This window comes from Balaenoptera physalus (genome assembly GCF_965194825.1).
Source record: "Balaenoptera physalus genome assembly, chromosome: 12".
Lineage (NCBI taxonomy): Eukaryota > Metazoa > Chordata > Mammalia > Artiodactyla > Balaenopteridae > Balaenoptera > Balaenoptera physalus.
The window spans coordinates 24,841,787-24,861,901 of NC_138897.1; the positions used below are offsets into that span (position 1 = coordinate 24,841,787).

At 45.0% G+C, this 20,115-nt stretch overlaps 1 long non-coding RNA gene across 1 annotated transcript; it reads right to left on the reverse strand.

The window, feature by feature from the left end:
- Positions 1-9,882: 9,882 nt before the first annotated feature.
- LOC309639444 lies at positions 9,883-19,730 on the reverse strand. Its single transcript, XR_014251647.1, has 3 exons — positions 13,741-19,730; positions 13,073-13,182; positions 9,883-9,926 (listed from the first exon to the last, which is right to left on the reverse strand). It is a non-coding gene; the product is annotated as an uncharacterized lncRNA (long non-coding RNA).
- Between the last annotated feature and the right edge of the window lie 385 nt (positions 19,731-20,115).

Sequence of the window (20,115 nt, forward strand, 5' to 3'; positions counted from 1 at the left end):
CCATTCTCCAACTTGTGGACGACAGACTGTGGGATTGCTCGGCCTCCATGACCATGTGAGCCAATTCCTGTAATACATCTCCTCTTATCGCTCTCTATGTATCCTACTGGTTCTGTTTCTCTGGAGAACCCTGATTCATATAAGGGGTTACATGACATGCATATCACCAGTGATAGCAACCTTAATAATGTGATTAAGATGGTGTTTGCCAGATTTCCCCACTGTGTGAGGCTACCATTTCCCCCTTTCTATGTCTGTCCTCTGGAGGGAAGTCTCTAAGTCTGGCCTACACATGGGGTAGGGACACGAGTAGATTAAGATCCCCTCTCCTGGAGGTGGGAATACTGACATATATTGTTTGAACTTCTGTAAGGAAGACGTTCCCCTGCATTTATTCACTTATTTGATCATTTATTTATATCACTATGGACTCTTGTGTCAATGCCACTTTTAACATTCAGTTTTGCTTCTTCTCCAGAAAGTCCATGTGCAACTCTGGACATGCTGGCCTGGGTCTGAGCTTCCCCTCGCCCACACAGGCCTGGTTCATCCCCCTCCATATTCTGGCTTTTGCATTATTTGCTACGCCCACAGTGTCTTACAGATGTCTTTCCTCCAGCCAAGTCCTGCCTGTTTTCCAACGACCAGCTCAAGACTCATCTCTTCAATGAAGCATCCCCCACTCCATGTTTCTCTTTCTCGCTCTCTCTTTTTTTATAACTTCTATAAAACCAAGTGACTGCATTATCCAAACTGACGCTTATGTTGCTGTTGATTGTTTCACTAGGGTAGCTCTTATAATTCTATCTGCTCCTTAAGGAAGGAGAACATACTGTCTTTTCTTTTCTCCTTTTTTCCCCTTTCCAAATAACACATATCCAACAATTCAATTCATTGAACTGAACAGAATCAGAGGATCAAATTCAAACAGAACAGAAAAAAAATCCAGATAGATCTGGATCAATTCTTTAAACTATGCTATTTCCCAAGAGCAAATGAGCAATTTTGTTTCATGACCAATATATAATTTTACTGTAATCAATGCACCAAACTGAAGGCCTGTGTCCCTCTCTGGACCAAATGCTAAGTCTGTTCTTTTCGTGACCAAAAATATCTAATCCCTTTCTCTTCTTTGGCAGATCTCACTAGCCAATTTGTCTGATCAATGTTCATAATCAAGGAATTAGCTGGCTAATTGTAAATTGTGTTAATATTTACAAAGTGGGCACGGGAACTTTGTCCTGGTGGGCTGTGTGTAGGGGGCAGAAGCATTTCTCTGGTGCTCCAAGTGAAAAAGCAGCCCTGAAGGTAACACTGCGGGACTGTAAATGCTGGTTTAAAGAGGAAAACAATGGCAGGTGGGCATGAGGGGTGTACAGTACATCCTCTGTTTCCACACATCATGTTGTTACAACAACCCCCTGGTCTTCAGGTCACCCTGTCACTCTTGAAATATAACCCTGCCCCATAAATGCCTGATCAAATGGAACTGTCCATCAATGCAGGGGGCAGTTCTGCCCTCCATACCAGCCTTAAAGAAGGGCTTCCCAGTGGCCAGACCAAGCCTGTTTGGTGGACTTCGGTGGAAGGGTTGGTGGGAGAGGGGTTGTTCCTTTCACTGCCCGGTGAATTTCAGGCTGAAGGACCCAGCTCAGAGCTGGGACTGTGTGGTCATTAAAACGACCATTTGGTGAAACCATCAGCTTGACGCTGTTCTCTCAGCCACATGACTGGCTCTTGGAGTGATCGGATGTTTATTATGTCAATGTCTCTCACATGCAGCTTTTACCCTTCTTGGGGGACTTTTTGATTAGCCAGGAACCTGCCCACTATGAAATTGTCTGCCCTGCTCCCCAGAGCTCTCAGGCGACACTGGGGAGTCATTCCAAGCCTGATTTCAGGAGTTACAAGGTCATGAGAACCTCCTGAACAGTTCATATGGTGTTGCCATCTATTGACGTTTCCACCCTCAGCCTTGTGAGTAGAATTGCTAAGACTGTTCCGCCACTTCTGCCCCAAAGAAGGGCTCCTTTTTCCATGCCTGGAAGATAGGCACTGGCCAACTACAGCGCCAGGGCTTCTATTCATGAATTCATAACACTGCCCACATTGTTCACAGTTGGGCTGCACATAAGCATAAAGTTATTGTCCAATAGTTGCCATGTGTTACATTGGCAAAGAAAATCAGTTCCAAATACCTTGATGTCAAGTGGCCAAGTTACCTCATTAGGACTGTACTTTCAAGCTCAGGCTAGAGATGGGAAATTTACAGACAACTTACTGAGCAAATTCAGGCTTCTTTGACCATCCTAAATCGAGAGGAAAGAATATGAACTTGGACATGCAAGAGGCAGACAAAGGAAATTTCTCCTATCTCCCACCCAGTGAGAGGCTGAACATGAGGTCACCTGGAGTCCATCAGAGGCTACTGTCATGTTCCCAAGCCTTATGCAGCCAATAGAGTCTTTCCACAGACCAGTAGTCTCAGCTGTGCATTTTCACTTTGTGATGATTAATTTTATGTCGCATCTTGGCTGGGGCACAAAGTCCAGATAGTTTGTCAAACATTACTCTGGATGTTTCTGTGAAAGTGTGTTTTTTTAAATGAGATTAACATTTAAACTGGTGGACTTTGAGTAAAGTAGATGACACTCCATAATGTGGGTGGGCCTCATCCAATCAGTTGAAGGCCTTACTTAATAGAAAGAGGACACACCTCCCCAAGCAAGAAGGAATTCTGCCAACAGATGGCCTTTGGGCTGCAGCTCTTCCTTGGGTCTCCAGCCTGCTGGCCTGCCTTGCAGATTTTGGACTCACCAGCCTCCACAATTGCATGAGCCAATTCCTTAAAATAAATCTCTCTCAATAAAGATAGATAGATAGATGATAGATAGAAATAGATACAGATATAGACATCCTACTGGTCCCGTTTCTCTGGAATACTCTGACTAATTTATTTAACTCCTGTTTTTATGGAAGGCTCCCAGGTATTTTGTGGTGGTGGTTTTCCTAAAATGTTATCTGAGCTCCTAAGTCCCCAAAGCCTTTGGTTCACCATTTAATTCAAAAGCACTGCTCTGGTCTGATACAACGTCTCTTTCACCCCAAATCCTGGCATCCCATGTACTTTTTCAGTTAGTCTTCAGACCTCTGCTGGTTACAGAACATAGGCTCTCCTTCGTTCACGGACCTTAGGTCAAGTGTAGGCTAGTCGTGGACAAGACAAGAGGAGACACATAGTCTACAAATCTCCCCTTGGATCTTCAAGCCCTTGGTTCCCAGCCTCTCCATGTTCCCACCACCCAAGGAGGTAGATGGTTTCATTCTGATTCCAGATTAAGAAGATACAGCTGATTCATTCCAGGAGACAGCATGAATCTCTGGAGTAGCATAAGCATGAGAACATAAGCTTTGGTTTCTGGTCATGGACATCAAATGATGCCGGCCCCAGCTTCCCTAAGTCTGATTTCAGAATATATTCATCTTATTACCGCCCTCTCTCCTGCTTATCCAATTTCTTTACCTCTGAAATGGGCACAATCATATTAGCTCTGTCTGTTCAGTGTAGTCTCAAGTGCTACAGTCTTCAGCCCCAAGGGATATAATAAGTTCTCACAAGAATCCTGTTATTAGCCCCGTGAGTCACTCAGTTCACAAACAGTAGGGCTGGCCTGGTCCTGGACATGAACTTGCTGGGGCAGTGCTATCAGAGAAGAGTAGGGAGCATGACGTAGGGTCTGTGTCTGAACCACAGAAGCCCGAAGTGTTGGCTAATTGACTACCCTTTCCCTGAGGACGTCACGGCGCAAGGTCCCGCAGCTCAAAGTCATCTGGGAGCAGCAGGGAGAAGGTTAGGCGAATCGGGAGATGAATAGTCAGGGAGAACACTTGGCAAAACATGGAGGCTCAGTTGGGTGCCTCTCCACTCTCACGGCCGCACCTTTTTTCCTGCTGGTACCCCTTATCCATCCCAGGCTCCCAAGCCCTCGTTCTTTCCGAATCCTCTGTGTTCAAACCAGTTTTCCGGAAACTCTCCTTAATGAACGTACACACTTTTCCATTTTTTTTAAATGAAATATGTTCTTGGGTAAGGACCATTCTGTTGAACATGTGTTTGCATCCTGACCTGTGACAGAGGGCTGCCCTCAGAGCTGATGACATGAACAAGGTGGTACCTTTCCCTATGCTGACTAGCCCAGCTCATTCTGCTTTTTTGGTTATTAGGCCTGTTTTCTTAGACTTGCTGCCACTGCCCCACTGTTGGGCTGTCTACCATCTTCTCTCCTTACCATAAAACCTGCCCTCTCAGCATCACCCACCATCTGGTTTGCTGTAGGTTGGAGACCCAGTACCCAACTTCCAAGAGCCATGGAAGCAGGTCCTGAGGGAGGCGGCGCTGTTGTGCAGGGGCGTCCCTGTAACTGTTACACACTTCATACTTGGCCTCTGGAAGGCCCATTTGTAACCTGGATTCCAGCCTTCATTTCCTCCCTTATAAATGATGATAATAATTACTACCTCATGGGTGGGAATTAAGGGAGGTAATATGTGTAAAAACCTTATCATATGTAAATATGTACTTACATATTTATATTATATGTATAGCACTTTACACATAAAAAGCATTTAGTAAATGGTAGCTTTAATATTCTTATTTTGACTGCCGTAGAACTATTACTTTTTTTTCCCTTCATCTCTTCTGTAGTATTGAGGTTGTCAAAATAAGTTAACACAATGTGCAATCTGATCTCTGTATTATTCTAGCTACACTTTTAGTGTCACCATGAAAAAATTGTCTTTTTACATTTAGGGTCTCTTTTGACCCTGATGACCTTCTGAGGGTACTCAGTCAGTCTGCCCTAATTTCCCAGGAGTGGAAAGGGAGCTTGACAAGCATCTCACAGCTCTTTTCTTTCTCCTACGTAGAGTGTATACATATATTACATGGATCCAGAAGACTGGAAGAACAGCCAGACTCCAAAATCCTTTGGGCAATTTTGACAAATATTGGTTGATGATGGTGATGCTGTTGGAAACTTAGGTGGCCTGTCTGACTCTTCAAATTGTAAAGAATGTAGTGAATTAGAGAAGTTAGGTAAAAATCAAATCCTTTTAAATGTTCACAGGGAATTTGCCTTTAAAAACCTTTCAGTGACTCCTTTTTTTCCTAGTAAAGATTAAATTGGGAAGTGAATAACTAGCCCTATATTTATCCATTTTGCCAATCTAGATTGCCCCATGCCCACGTGATCCAAGGGCATCACGAAGAGAAGAACCCAGATTGTTGAAGCCAAAGTGGATGCAGGGAATCACAATGCCAGCTGACCTGGACAAATACCCAGCTGGTTTTCCAGTCTACGTCTGTCTTTCTTCAGTCTTGATGCCTCACAAATACTTCAGGTCGAGACTCACGCTGGAGAAGGATGAGTCTTTCTAATCCATCCCTTCAAGCAGAAGTGGGAGGGCAGGGAAGGGGAAGGGATTTGTCTTCGGTGGGTGCTTTCCTTCCGAACTCTAGCTTTAGGAGCAGAGAGCGGAAACACCCCCATATGGATGCCTAGCTCCTTAGAGGGTAACCTGCATGGGCTGATAGTGTTTGAATAGTTGCTTTTCTCATCCAGCTCCTCATTCGTTTATTTAAACTATGACACGATCAGAAACCCTTCGAGTGCCTTGGCCTCCTTTCCCTTCTCTCCACTCCTGATCCAGTCTAACTGAAGGCTCAGATTCGATTTGGAAGGAGAATAGTCTTCTTTGGTCAAGAGCCAAGTTCTTAATGGGAGACTCTGCGGAGTCAATCCGATTGTGTGGCATGAAGAGCTCCTGGGCTGGGCCTCACTACCGCCACAGACACGATAGGCTCCTCTCCCACCCCAGCAGCAGCAGAAAGACTAGTTCTCCACTCCTACACTGTTGGTGGTGCGGCCACTATGGAAAACAGTATAGAGTGTCCTCAAAAAACTAAAAGTAGCGTTGCCATATGATCCAGCAGTCCCACTCCTGGGCATATACCCAGACAAAGCTGTAATTTGAAAAGATACGTGCACCCCTGTGTTCATAGCAGCACTGTTTACAGTAGCCAAGACATGGAAACAACCTAAATGTCCATCAACATGAACGGATAAAGAAGATGTGGTGTGTGTGTATACATACACACACACACACACACACACACACACACACGCAATAGAATATTACTCAGCCACTAAAAAGAATGAAATAATGCCATTTGCAGCAACATGGATGGACCTAGAGATTATCATACTAAGTAATGTAAGTCAGAAAGAGAAAGACAAATACCATATGCTATCCCTTATATGTGGAATCTAAAATATGACACAAATGAACATATCTACGAAACAAAAACAGACTCACAGACATAGAGAACAGACTTGCGGCTGCAGAGGTGGGGGAGGATTGGGAGTTTGGGGTTAGCAGATGCAAACTATTATATAGGGAATGGATAAACAACAAAGTCCTACTGTATAGCACAGGGAGCTATATTCAATATCCTGTGATAAACCATAATGGAAAAGAATATGAAAAAGAATATATATATGTATAACTGAATCACTGGGCCGTACAGCAGCAATTAAACACAACATTGTAAATCAACTATACTTCAATAAAAATTTAAAAATATACATTAGCTCTCTATCAGAGTGATGTTGGGCAAGAAGCTGCTGGCTCTGGTGACAAGGACCAGAACACCTGCAAGGAAGGGGCATGAACAAAGCCAGCACAGGACTGAAGCTACCCAGAAAGAGGGGTCCCATGACCCCCCCATCCTGCGTCTCCCCAGCCACACTTCTCCAGCCTGCCACCTTCCACTGTCATCTGCTCACAGCTGAGAGGGCGCGCAGTGGGGGCAGGCACGGAGCAGCTAGCTGTTTGGAGAGTGTACTCAGACTTCCCAAGAAAATCCCCTGAAGTCATGGACTTGGGAGAGAAGGGAGGGGCTGGGTGGAGGGGAAAGGGGGGTTGGAGGCAGGAGAGTTATCAGAAAGGCTCAGAGAGAAAGACCAGGGGACTTCCCACAGTGACTGAAGGGTAGACTAGCTTTACATCAGAGCTAGAAGGGACTCAGGGCCAGTGGTTGAAGACTTTTTAGGGTCACAAACTGCCTTGGGATCCTGATAAAACTGGAGCTCTCCCCTGAGAAAAATGCATCTGAGCTCACTCACCTGTACATCTCACACTTGCACGTGCACACATACACACACAAAGTTCACATACCATTTCAGGAGGTTCACAGACCTCTCAACTCATCTTTGGGACCCCCAAGGTCTATAGATTCCTAGCTGAGGAACTCTGCCTCTAGTCCTGTGGTCCTGTGTCCTCAGCTGAGGGTAACTTTGCCCCCGCGTCTAGTGGGCAGAGGCCAGGGGTGCTGTCAAACATCCTAAGTGCACAGGACCACAACCCACAGCAAAGTGTTATCTGGCCCCAAATGTCAATCGTGCCAGTGTTGAGAATCCTGCTGCATCATCTCATCGTAGACATGTCCAGTAATCCACCTACGATCACGCAAGTAATTATTAGCAAGGCCAGGACTACTACCGGATAATAAATAATGATGGCCCCTTTACTGAGCACTTATTATGTACCAGACACTGTTCCTAGTACTTTACATGAATGAATTCACTTACGTCTCACAACCATCCTCTGAGTTGGGTGTAGTTATACCCATTTTACAGATAAAGAAATTGAGGCAGAGAAGCTGTGTCCCAACCAAAGTCATGTGGCTGATAAGGAGTGAAGCTGGGGTTTGAACCCAGACAGTCTGGCTCTAGGGTCTGTCCAGGCCGTTAACCCTTGCAACACTCTGCCTGGATCCTAATAACAACCTGTATTCCAACAGGTCAGCAAAAAGTAGCATCCTCCTGGGTGGGCAATACTGGTCCTCTAAAGTCCTTCTCTCTTTTCTCTATTGTTCAGACCCTGGTTTTAGTTTCCTATTAGACTCTATAGTTTTTCTTCTTGGAGTCGATTTCCCCTCTCCCTAGGTAGATCTTATATTTCTGTAGTTATTTACAGTTTTCAAAATATATTTTCATCCACTATTGCATCTGATCTTTAAAACAACTCTGTGATGCAAGAAGGGCACTTTGCAGATGAGAAAAATAGAGAACAAGGTCCCTGGACAGGCAAGTGGTTAGAGCCAGAACTGGCAGCTTCAGAGCGCTGTGCATGCCAGCTCTGCCTGCTCCCTCTGACCACCACTTAGCTCTTGCTCAGACCTCAGGGACTCTGCAGCTTCTGTGATGAGGGAATACTTATTCACAAGCCCATTATATGAAACATTTTATTAACCTTCAACAGAAGGATAAATCTAGGTTCATAAGGCCAGACTTTAATTGAAACGTATTCATTTAACATTTGCTACTAGGGCGAAGCAATCTAAAATTCCCAAGCATCGTCCTAACTCCTGAATTGCTTCATCTGTCTCCTTCTGGCTCCTTGCTGCACTTCCTTGCTGAAGTTATGTTACGCTGTGGGCGACGCTGTTCTGTTTTGATTTTTCCAAAAAAATGAGCTGTGCTGGGCTGCCTGCCAGCTGGTGCTCCCACCTCTACCCAGAAACTGCACCCCTTTACCTATCGCTGTGTGTTCTCAAACTCCACATTCCATTCAACGGGTCCAATCTACAGTTCACATCTTCTCTTGGCAGAAATCTCAAGAAATGATTACCAGTACCTGGATAAGAACCAGTCTTTTAAGCAATGTTCAAAACAAGATCCCAGAACAGAAAAAAAAGTTCCAATTTCCCTTGCCTCTGCCCCACAGCACATAGACCTTGCCTCTTGAGCCTGTGTAGTGAACAGAATTGCCTCTAGTTAGAGATAAAGTGAATGAACAAGGAGCTTTCCTTAATTTAATTATGGATCTATTCATTGACTCACCCAACTATTTTATGTTGCTTTTTATACCCCACTGTGCTCTGAAACGAAAGTAAGGCAGATACAGGCTTTCTTTGTAAAGATCACTAGTTCATTTCAGTTTAATTCAATAGTTATGTCTTTATTGTTGGCTGACTACCCTGCGTCAAACCCAAGTCTCCTGCCTGTGAGACCTTTCAAATTTCTTCGGACAAGGAAGATATTCACACACGAAGTAGCCTGAGGCTCATGAACAGTCCCCTCCCACTCACAATAGGCTAACTTGTGTTGATCAGGATTTTTTCAGATACAAGAGACACAAAGTTCGCTGTAGCAGAAGGAAAGAAGAGGAGGTGTTGGTCGGGAGACAGGAAAGTAACAGTCTCGGGGATGGAGACCAGGGGCTCCAATGATGCACCAGGAGTCTCCCTCCTACTCTTGACTCAGCTTCCCAGCATCAACCCCCAGGTCAGCCTGATTCTCTCCTACTGTGGGAAGCTTTTTCTAAGTGGCCGTGGGAAGCAGGACAGGGGTAAGACAAGCCTGTCAACAGCTCCCTGCTCAGGAAACCCCAGCAGAAGGAAAGGGCCTTTCTCCATGCTTAAGTATGTCAAAATGTGCAGGAAGGACAGTGATTGGCCAGACTTTAAGGGTCATGGATCCCATGGACCAATCATTGTGTGAGTGGAGTGTGGTGACCACTATGATTGGCCAAACCTGCATCACATGTCCATCCCTGTGCCCTGGCAGTGGGATAATGCAATGGCAGCCCCAGCAGTATCACAGGTTTGGAGTTGAGGAGGAGCACTTCCTCAGAGGAAGAGGGGTGGGTGGTATTGTTATCAGAAGAAGAGGAAAAGGTCATTGGGCAGACCAAAAACAACAGATGTCCCCTACAATTACGTTCCAAGAATTCATTTGAAAGTGGTTGTTTGGAACTCAAATTATATTTCCCTATAAAAACCATCCTATGACAAGCTCTTGTATTTAAGTGGTGTTTTATAAGGCATTTTCTTATCCATGATGTCATTCGACCCCTCAATAGCCCTGTGAGGTAAAGAGGAGAGGTACCACATCACCTTCAGTCTCAAGCCAGCCCTGAAACATCCTTTACTGGGACGGGGCCTCTGTGCCAGTTCCCATGAACACTCAGATTCCGGGAAGGATTTCCATGACGGGGCAGGGTGTCACACTAAGATGACTGCTCCTTCCTGGTCTGAATATTTCCTCTCCCTTCTCCCTCAACTTTGTCCTGGGCCCCTCAGAGGCCACCTAATATGGGTGGAGCCCCAAGGCTGTGGGCAGCATTGTGTGAAACTCTTCATGGAACAGAAGGTAGAGGGGTGAGTGTAAATGTTACCTTGCTGGCACCCAACTTCCTCTCAGGAAAATAGCCCGAGACTCTAAGGTGGAAGGAGGAAGGGGGTGGGGAGTGCTGAGCTGAGCAGCAGTGTGGGTGGCTGGGCCTATGGGGGCGGGGAGGAGGGTCGGGGTGCGGGCTGTGAAGACAGGAATGTTCTGTCTTAATTTATCCACTGTGTGATGCTGCAATAAAACTCCCCGTATATAAATCCCTGGATGGCCAGTTACATTTTCTAGAGCAAGACATTTAGCTTCCCTGAGGGGGTAGAGTAGATCGTGAGGGGTCAAAGGGAAGGGGCAGAGGCAAAGGAAGATTTGAAGAGCTCAGAAGAAGCAGGAAATTGGAGTCAGAGGTAACTCAAGGATGCATAAGCCCTGAAATTGGCAGAAATCATGGGGAGGGCATCAGCCATCCTCAGGATGTGGAGTGAGTGTTGAGTGGACCCTTTTTTTGAGGTATCGTTGCCTTCAATGTTATATTAGTTTCAGGTGTACAAGATAGTGACTTGATATTTTTATAGATTACACTATAAAATTATTTTAAAATATTGGCTATATTCCCTGTGCTGTACGTTACATCCTTGTAACTTACTTATTTTATCAAGGGGCTGGGGAGTTCTGTTCAGCAAGCACATGCCCCACTCCCCCCTGTCCCATCCTCACTTCTCTGTGACCTCAGCCCCTGCCAAGCACTGACCAACCCCCAGGCCCCATAGGTCTTGGCCAGGGATGGGGAGGAGGGAGAGAGGGACGTGTGTGGCAGGACCATGAAGGAGAGAGTCCCTCTTCATCCGAGACAGTGGACCCTGGATCATTCTCAGGAAAGGAGTGTAGGCTGGGCAGGGTCCCCAGGGATTGTCTTCCACAAAAAAGTTAAAAGTGATCAGCAAACGTGGAAAGAAAGACTTTTCCCAGAGCACTCTTCTACTCAAAAACTTCCCTAGGACCCAGGGCACCAAAGGCTTTTGAAATCAGCAGAATCTTTGACCAAGTAATTCTGCTTCTAGAAATTTATCCCTAAGAAATAATCAGAGGCATGCATAGATATGTATATACCAGAATGCCATCAACACATTATTTATATTTTGAAAAACTGACAACAACCAGGTAACCATTAATATGGAATTGATTAAATAAATTATCAATGGAATACTCTGTAGCCACTAAAAATCATGTTTTAAAAGATTATTTGCTGAGTCAACGGACAAAGGATTAATCTCCAAAATATATAAACAGCTCATGCAGCTCAATATTAAAAAAACAAACAACGCAATCGAAAATTGGGCAGAAGACCTAAATAGACATTTCTCCAAAGAAGATATACAGATTGCCAACAAACACATGAAAGGATGCTCAACATCACTAATCATTAGAGAAATACAAATCAAAACTACAATGAGGTATCACTTCACACCAGTCAGAATGGCCATCATCAAAAAATCTACAAACAATAAATGCTGGAGAGGGTGTGGAGAAAAGGGAACCCTCTTGCATTGTTGGTGGGAATGTAAATTGATACCACCACTATGGAGAACAGTATGGAGGTTCCTTAAAAAACTAAAAATAGAACTACCATATGACCCAGCAACCCCACTACTGGGCATATACCCTGAGAAAACCATAATTCAAAGAGAGTCATGTACCACAATGTTCATTGCAGCTCTATTTACAATAGCCAGGACATGGCAGCAACCTAAGTGTCCATGGACAGATGAATGGATAAAGAAGATGTGGCACATATATACAATGGAATATTACTCAGCCATAAAAAGAAACGAAATTGAGTTATTTGTAGTGAGGTGGATGGACCCAGAGGCTGTCATACAGAGTGAAGTAAGTCAGAAAGAGAAAAACAAATACAGTATGCTAACACATGTATACGGAATCTTAAAAAAAAAAAAAGAAAAGGTTCTGAACCTAGGGGAAGGACAGGAATAAAGACACAGATGCAGAGAATGGACTTGAGGACACAGGGAGGGGGAAGGGTAAGCTGGGACAAAGTGAGAGAGTGGCATGGACATATATACACTACCAAATGTAAAATAGATAGCTAGTGGGAAGCAGCCGCATAGCACAGGGAGATCAGCTTGGTGCTTTGTGACCACCTAGAGGGGTGGGATAGGGAGGGTGGGAGGGAGGTGCAAGAGGGAGGGGATATGGGGATCTATGTATATGTATAGCTGATTCACTTTGTTATAAAGCAGAAACTAATACACCATTGTAAAGCAATTATACTCCAATAAAGAAAAAAAATGTTAGCAACTGCTTTCCCTGGGTGAAGTGCTGATGTGGTTTTTTTATCTTTATTCTTTTCTATATTTTCCAATATTCCTATAATTAACATTTATTGCTTAGTAATAAAAAATAAAGGTGCATTTCTTTGATAATCTGTTTTAAAAGAGCTCTCTATAGGCTCCTCATCCCGGCATTCAAGGCCCTTCAGAATTAGGGTCCAAGGCACGTCGCCACCTTGCTGCCCACTCCATCCCTCAGGCCACGCCCCCTCCTGGCTCCCACAGAGACTGTGCTCCACCATCTCCCACGGCCTCCCTCACGCCGTCTCCACTTGCTCAGATCCCAGTGGTCTTTACAGTCTCACCTTCTCAAAGCGCCTCCCCGGCCATCCATGTGCCAGGTGAGCCAGAAATAAGCACCTGAGGCTTGACTGGCTGTGTGGCTTTTTCAGGCACTCTGGATACTTGAGGCACAAAGAAAACCTCACTTTCCCAAGAAGTCCCCCAGCATGAGCTTAAGGCAGCCTTCGCACACCTGCTGCACGTGGCCTTTCCTCCCCACTGGTGTGCTGGGGAGACAGGATTGTTGACACTCACCAATGCGTGAAGACCACTCCTGTCCCCAGCGGACTGCTGACCACTATTCAAAATTCAGTTCAGTTCAATTCACTGTTCAAATTTTCAACATTTGGAAACCACTTCTGACCCTGAGGGCAAATAAGAAAGATATGATCAATTCATCCACCCATTCATTTACTCAGCCTTACATTTATTCATTTTTTGGTTTAGTCATTCATCCTGTTAATAATTTAAGCAACAAAAGTGCATCTTCTAGGTTGCACATGTGTGCCCAGGCGCTGGGACCAGAAGGTTGTATGAGTGTCTGCCCTCATGGGACACAGGGTCCCCTTGGGAAGGCAGGGAAACACAAGTACAGGGCAGTAAAAGGCAAGACCACACACACACACACACACACACACACACACACAGGAATGCACACACACACATGTGCATGAACAAGCATGTTACCAAATCAGGCCCAGCTGCTCGCCACTCAAAAATCAATACTCGAAAGAGGCAAATGTTGGTAGAAAGGAAAGTTGCTTTTAATCAGAATGCCAGCAATCTAGGGAGATGGCGAACTCAGTGTCCCCCAGAAACCACCTCCAAAGATTCTACTCGGCCATGAAAGTTTGTTAAGGGAAAAAGGGAAGCAATCTCAGTTAATCATTGAGATAGAGGGTCTGAGTCATCGCCATCCTTACCTGTGTGCAGGCTTGTCGTGTAGGCTTGACTTCTTGTGACCTCTCTTTTGACGCTACCTGTTCATACAGTTTGTTGACACAGTTTGTTCGTGAGGTTACTGAAGAGGAAGCTAGGGAAAAGATCTGGTCATCTGTTAATTACTTATTCTTCATTTCTACTTCTTTGATCTATGGAAAGAACCAACAGGTTAGGCAAGGTATTGTGTAATCAGAAGACTTGAAAGGTGTGCTAGGGCCGGAGATGAGTAGAGCATGGGGGTGCCTGGTTTAAAGTTAGTGACAAGGCAAAAGGGGCCTCCTGCGGAGAACTCATTCCTGCAAAGAGCTCTTTCCTGCCAAAAGCTGCTTATGAGTATGCAACTCAAACGTGTATGAGACACACATCTCACACACATGCATAAGCATACGCACGTGCACACACACATTTCTAGAGCATAGCATGGAGCTTGGCCCATAGCAAGCTAGATTAGCAGAGGATGGGGAACCGTTTTTACTCTCAACATTTCTGACACCAAATATATGGGAGTTTTCCCCACACCAACCAACTCTCCAATTCTCCAGATAGCAGCTGGGCGCCTAAAATCCAATTCAGTTCTGACGCTAAGTGCTGGAGTCAGTGCAGACCCCACAGGTGAAGGGCTCAGTCTCACAAGACACCTCCACTTCAGATGCCAGTTGCGAGTCCCAGGGTGCACCCCTACTCCTGACTGACCAACTGTAACTCGGGAGTTCCCGTGACCCCTCCTCAGTTTCAGTAATTCACTAGAACAGCTCGGTGCTCAGGAAAACACTTTACTTACATTTACCCATTATATAAACGGGTATATATATATCCTTTACATATTACAAAGGATACAACTCAGGAACAGCCAAGTGGAAAAGACGCATAGGGCAAAGTATGGGGGTGACACACAGAGCTTCCCTGCCCTCTCCAGGCACCTCACCTCCCTCCCAGCACCTTGATGTGTTTACCACCCCAGAAGCCCTTCAAATCCCACTATTAAGGGGTTTTTATGAAAGTTTCGTTTCACAGGCTTGATTGATATTGGTCATTGGTAATTAACTCAATCACCAGCCCCTCTTCTCTCCCTGGAGACTGGGAGACAGGCTTAAAGTTTGAACCCTCTAATCATGCCTTGGTCTTTCTGGTAACCAGCCCCCAACCTGAAGCTAGCCAGGGGCCCACAAGAAGTGCCCTCGTTAGAACAAAAGACAATCCTATTACCCAGGGAATTCCAAGGGATTTAGGAGCTGTGTGCCAGGAACCAGGAGAAAAGACCAAATATATACTTTTCATATCACAGAGACCCTTTTATATTTCTACTCCAAACAAGAGAAAAGAGAAAGAGACACTTTAACATAGTAACAGACAATCATTAGGCTAGGAATTTGTCTCTCCACCATGTGAAAGTGCTGTATGGATGTATGTGTAAAGACACAGAAATGAAGGAAAGTTCAGTGTATCTAAAATACAGCCTCCCAGTTGGGGCAATGGGAGAATATAAGGCTGGAGGGTTGAGCAGGGGCCAGGTCAAGAAAGATGCAAAGGAGTTTGAACTTGAACCCGAGAACAATGGTGTCCATTAAAAGGTTGGCATGATCAGATATAGGACCTAGAACGACGCCTCTGCCTGCAGTAGGAAGAACAGATGGGGAGGGAGGAGCAGAAAACGTAGAGGCAGTACACCCTGGCTGGTTGTCAAGTCGCCACAAAGGGAGGTGGTGGCCTAGACTAGGGTAGTGCCTGAGGAAATGGGGAGAAGTGGACATTTTTGAAGTGTATTTACAGATCGTGGTTTCCAATATCATTCTCCAGAAAAGGGAACCAGGGCTCTTTAGAGACATTAGGACTGGGGTAAAAAATATACAAGATGAGCCTGGAGCATCTTGTAGCACCAGGAAATAAGGAAGTGCTCAAAAAAATTCTAAAAACCCACATGCCTTGATGGGGAAACGTTGAGAGTAAAAACAGTTCCCCCTTCTCTGCTAATCTAGCTTGCTGTGGGCCAGCTGAAGGAGCTCCCAGTGGCCAGAAGTGGAGCAACCTGAGCTAGAAAAGAAGGTAGGATTGCATTATAACCCAAAGTATAAAATAAATACCCATGAGTCCATGCTGATATAAATGATTGACTAAGTTAATAAATGAGGGAGAAAAGACAATCTCCTGTGCAGAAGAATTCCAAATAAATTATGCAGATACTCCATCCTCAGGGAGGTGCAGTGTTAACTCCCCACCCCTCCACTGTGAGCTGCACATAGTGACTTCCTTCCAATGAGTACAGGATGGAAAAGGGGAAAAACTCAGACAAGAAACCTGACAAACCCACCTCAACCAGGTGATCAAGGTCAGCATCAGCGGGACTAAATCATTCTGACAGTATGTGCCCTTGATATGATACGATGAAGTGTATTTAAAGAGGTAAGGTTTCATTCTCTCAACAAATATTTAATGCATATAGACTATTCATTAATATGAAAAATATTGAGTACCTTCTAGGCACCAGGCACTGGTCTAAATGCTGGGATTCATTCTGCTGGAGAGAGACGGACAATAAACAAAGAAATAGAAAATTTCAGGTATGATAAGTGCTATGAAGAGAAGTAAAGTGTGATAAGAATGTTATAAGGGTAGGGGTGTTATTTTATAAGGGGCGGTCTATGAAGACCTCTCTGATAAGGAACGTATGAACAAGGATCTTAAGGACACATGAAGTTAGCCCAGCGGTTGCTGAAGGAAGTGCACCCCAGGCAGAGACTCCTTCAAGGCGGCCCGCAATCCCTTGCCTCCTGGTTTCAAACCCTTGTGCGGCTCTGTGGGTCCAACTGAATCCATTTGAAGTGATGGTATGTGACTTCTGAGCCTAAGGCATAAAAGGCATTGCAGCTTCCAGCTTGCTCTCTTGGTTTTTACTCTGAGGGAATCCAACCTTCATGTTCTCAAGATATCCTGCTGCAAACCCAAGGAGAGGTCTGTGTGGAGCAGAACTGAGGTCTCCTGCCAACAGCCAGCACTAACTGGCCAGCCAGGTGAGCCAGCCCTCTTGGAAGCAGATTGCCCATCCCAGGCAAGCCTCAGATGACTCGGCCCCTGCCAACATCTGACTGTAATCTTGTGGAGTACCATGAGCCGGAACTACCCAGCTAAGCTGTTCCTGGTTTCCTATCCCGTAGAAACCATAAGAGATAATAGATGATTATTATTGTTTTAAGCCACTAAGTTTTGGGGTGAGTTGTTATGCAGCCTTAGAAAACGGAAATCACCAGCAATTTTGAAGACCCCAGGTTGTAATATGCTTATCGTATTCAAGGATCAGGAGGTGGGGTAGGGGGAAGCGGGGCTGGAACAGAATGAATGTGGAGGAGAGAGGTGGAGGTGAGGGTGCACTAGCCAGGGGCCACATTAGGGACAACGGATTTACTCCATTGGCAAACTGTAGAGGGTTTTAGCAGAGGACCATGATCTCATTTATATTTTAACAGAATCCCTCTGCGCAGCTTTTGGTAGTAGACAGCAGCAGGACAGTGGTGGAAACAGGGAGAACAATTAGGACGCTACTCGGTGCACAGTAGAAGTAGGCAGCTTCAGGATATATTTCGGAGGCAGAGCCAAGCTCTGCTCAAGTAGGTATGATGGTGTCAGGAATGGCTCTAAGGTTTTGTAACTGTAAGGATGGAGTTGCCATTTACTGAAGGCTAAGGTTAATTGGGGAAAAATCAAAAGTTTGCTTTGTGACTTGGCCAATTAGATGGGGGATGGAGACAATGATGACAGAAAAGGAGGAGTCGAGGCCAAGATCTAGATTCCTGAATGGGGATGGGGTGGGCAAAAGCCTTGGTAGATGCAGTCATTCTGCCCATATGTGATCGTAGTCCTTTGAAACACAGGACAACGCTTGGGATCCTAAGGCCACTTATAACCACACGCCCTTCTGGCACTGGAGGTACTTTGCTTACTGTCTGGTCTCTTCTTTGTGCTGCCTCAGGTAACATAGGCCAGGAAGGTCCTGGAAATATAAGACCTGGAGAGCCAATGCCTCATCTAAAGTGACAACAGGGATATCACATCTTCCTTTTTGTCAAGAGGAACCAGAAATGCAGATTTTTATGTGAAACCTCCCAGTCTTTAAATGTTGCCACACAATTCAACTGTTTAGAAAGTTATGCAGACCACAGAATACAACAGTGGCCTGGATGTGGCTCTGGATCCCCACTATGCCATCGTGGGTTTAGATCATTCGCTTGAGGAATCTTTCTGACTCACTTTCTTTGCCTATGAAATGGGGATGTACATGTCTCCTCTGCTTGTCTTTGATGTCTGCTGGGAGGCAGAGGCGTGAGATCATGTGAGTGAGACGGTTTGTAAACTATAGGACCTGCTGAAGCAGAGCGGCGTTGCTGCTGTGGGTACCACTGCTGTTACCACAGCCATTCAGCCTGGGATGCAGCATCCCTTGATTAACCTTTGTTGACATCACTGACAGCACGGGCCTCTACCCCAGACTGCGATTCACTAATTCTCATTACTCGGTTATTCATTTACTTAACATTCACTTATTTACTTCCCGAAGCAGCTAGCAGTGCCTGCTCACAGTCAATACTCTACAAGCATTTGCTCTAGGTGATGTTAATCATTTATTCACTCATTAATTCCACTAGGATTTTTTCCTTTGGTATTAATTATGTGCCCATTGTTGCCCTGGGCATTATGGAAAATACTCAGCCATAATGGCAGCCAGGTGAGCTTTGAAGGCATCCACGTGTGAAGAACACAGCCAGCACCAAGGGCTCAGTGGAAGAGAACTGATTGCCAAAGGAGCTCTCCAAGGGGGCTGGGGAGGTCCGGAAAGCCTTCAGAAAAAAGGCAAGACCGGAAGTAAGCTTTCAACTATGATAGGATTTGGATTGGAGGAGAGAAAGGTGAGCAGCTGGGGTGACCAAGCATCTGGGCTTGCCTGGGACTGAAGGGTTTCTCAGGATGTGAGACTTAAAATGCTAAAACCAGGACAGTCTGGAGCAAGCCATATGGTTAGTCACACTAATAGTAGAATAGCTAATGATTATTTGTATAGACTCTGGAACCAGACAACCTGTAGTCACATCTCTCCTACTGTCATAGCTGTGTGCTCTTAGACAAGTTACTTAACCCATCTGAGCCTTGGTTTTCCTACTTATAAAATGAATACTCACCTTGTGAAGTGGTTTTAAGGACTGAATGAGAAAATACACTAGATACTCAATAAATGGTAGCCAGCAGCTGCATAAACCCAGGTGAAGGAGATAAATTCCCAGCACATTGTGTTTATCCTTCTATAGCCAGAAAACTCAAGACCAAGCAGCTGCTATGATGCTAATAGCCATATGGCCTACTCCTCTTGGAGAAGACACGTTTGTCTGCCTTCTGAGGCTGGACTCCAACACGAAGGTCTTAGAACATTATCAGTAAAATAAAGAGCTGACACAAGAAGTCAGACACAGTGTCAAACAGCTACCTGGGTTTTAGCAAAACACACACATATTTGAGATATTCTCTCTCCATAGGCAGGGCTGCTTGTAAGGGTTGCAGAGTCCTACCTCCTGCCCTAAAAATTCCAACTAGGTTGTAAGCAGCAACTTTAAGACATCAGGCAGCATTTTTGAATCGCCTTAAATTAAAAGCCAAGGAAGCAACAAATCCAGCAAGAACAGCCAGAATTCCCTGCAAACTACAGTAGCTCTATCTCCAGAAACTTTCTTCACCCCCTACTCCTGAGATCTTTTGGTTCTCTGCTCCTCACAGTTTCTCTGGCACCACATCTGGTTTTGGTCCTACCCCATCATGTGCCATCCCGTCCTTAAAAGCTATAACATCTTTCAAATGATTTTTTTCTTTTTATAAATATAATACAGCTTTACTGGAAGTAAATTTGGAATATCAAATATGCAAAAATAAAAAAGTAAACATCGGGGCTTCCCTGGTGGCGCAGTGGTCGAGAATCTGCCTGCTAATGCAGGGGACATGGGTTTGAGTCCTGGTCTGGGAAGATCCCACATGCTGCGGAGCAACTAGGCCCGTGAGCCACAACTACTGAGTCTGCGCGTCTGGAGCCTGTGCTCCGCAACAAGAGAGGCCGCGATAGTGAGAGGCCCACGCACCGCGATGAAGAGTGGCCCCCACTTGCCACAACTAGAGAAAGCCCTCCCACAGAAACAAAGACCCAACACAGCCAAAAATAAATAAATAAATAAATAAAAGAGTATAAGTGAAGGCTTTAAGAATTAATCATTAAAAAAAAAAAAGTAAAAATCATCTTTAAAGTTCTACCAACAAGGAATGACCATCAAATGATCTTGGTGTCTATCTTTCTAGATGTAGATAGATAGATGACAGAAAGATGG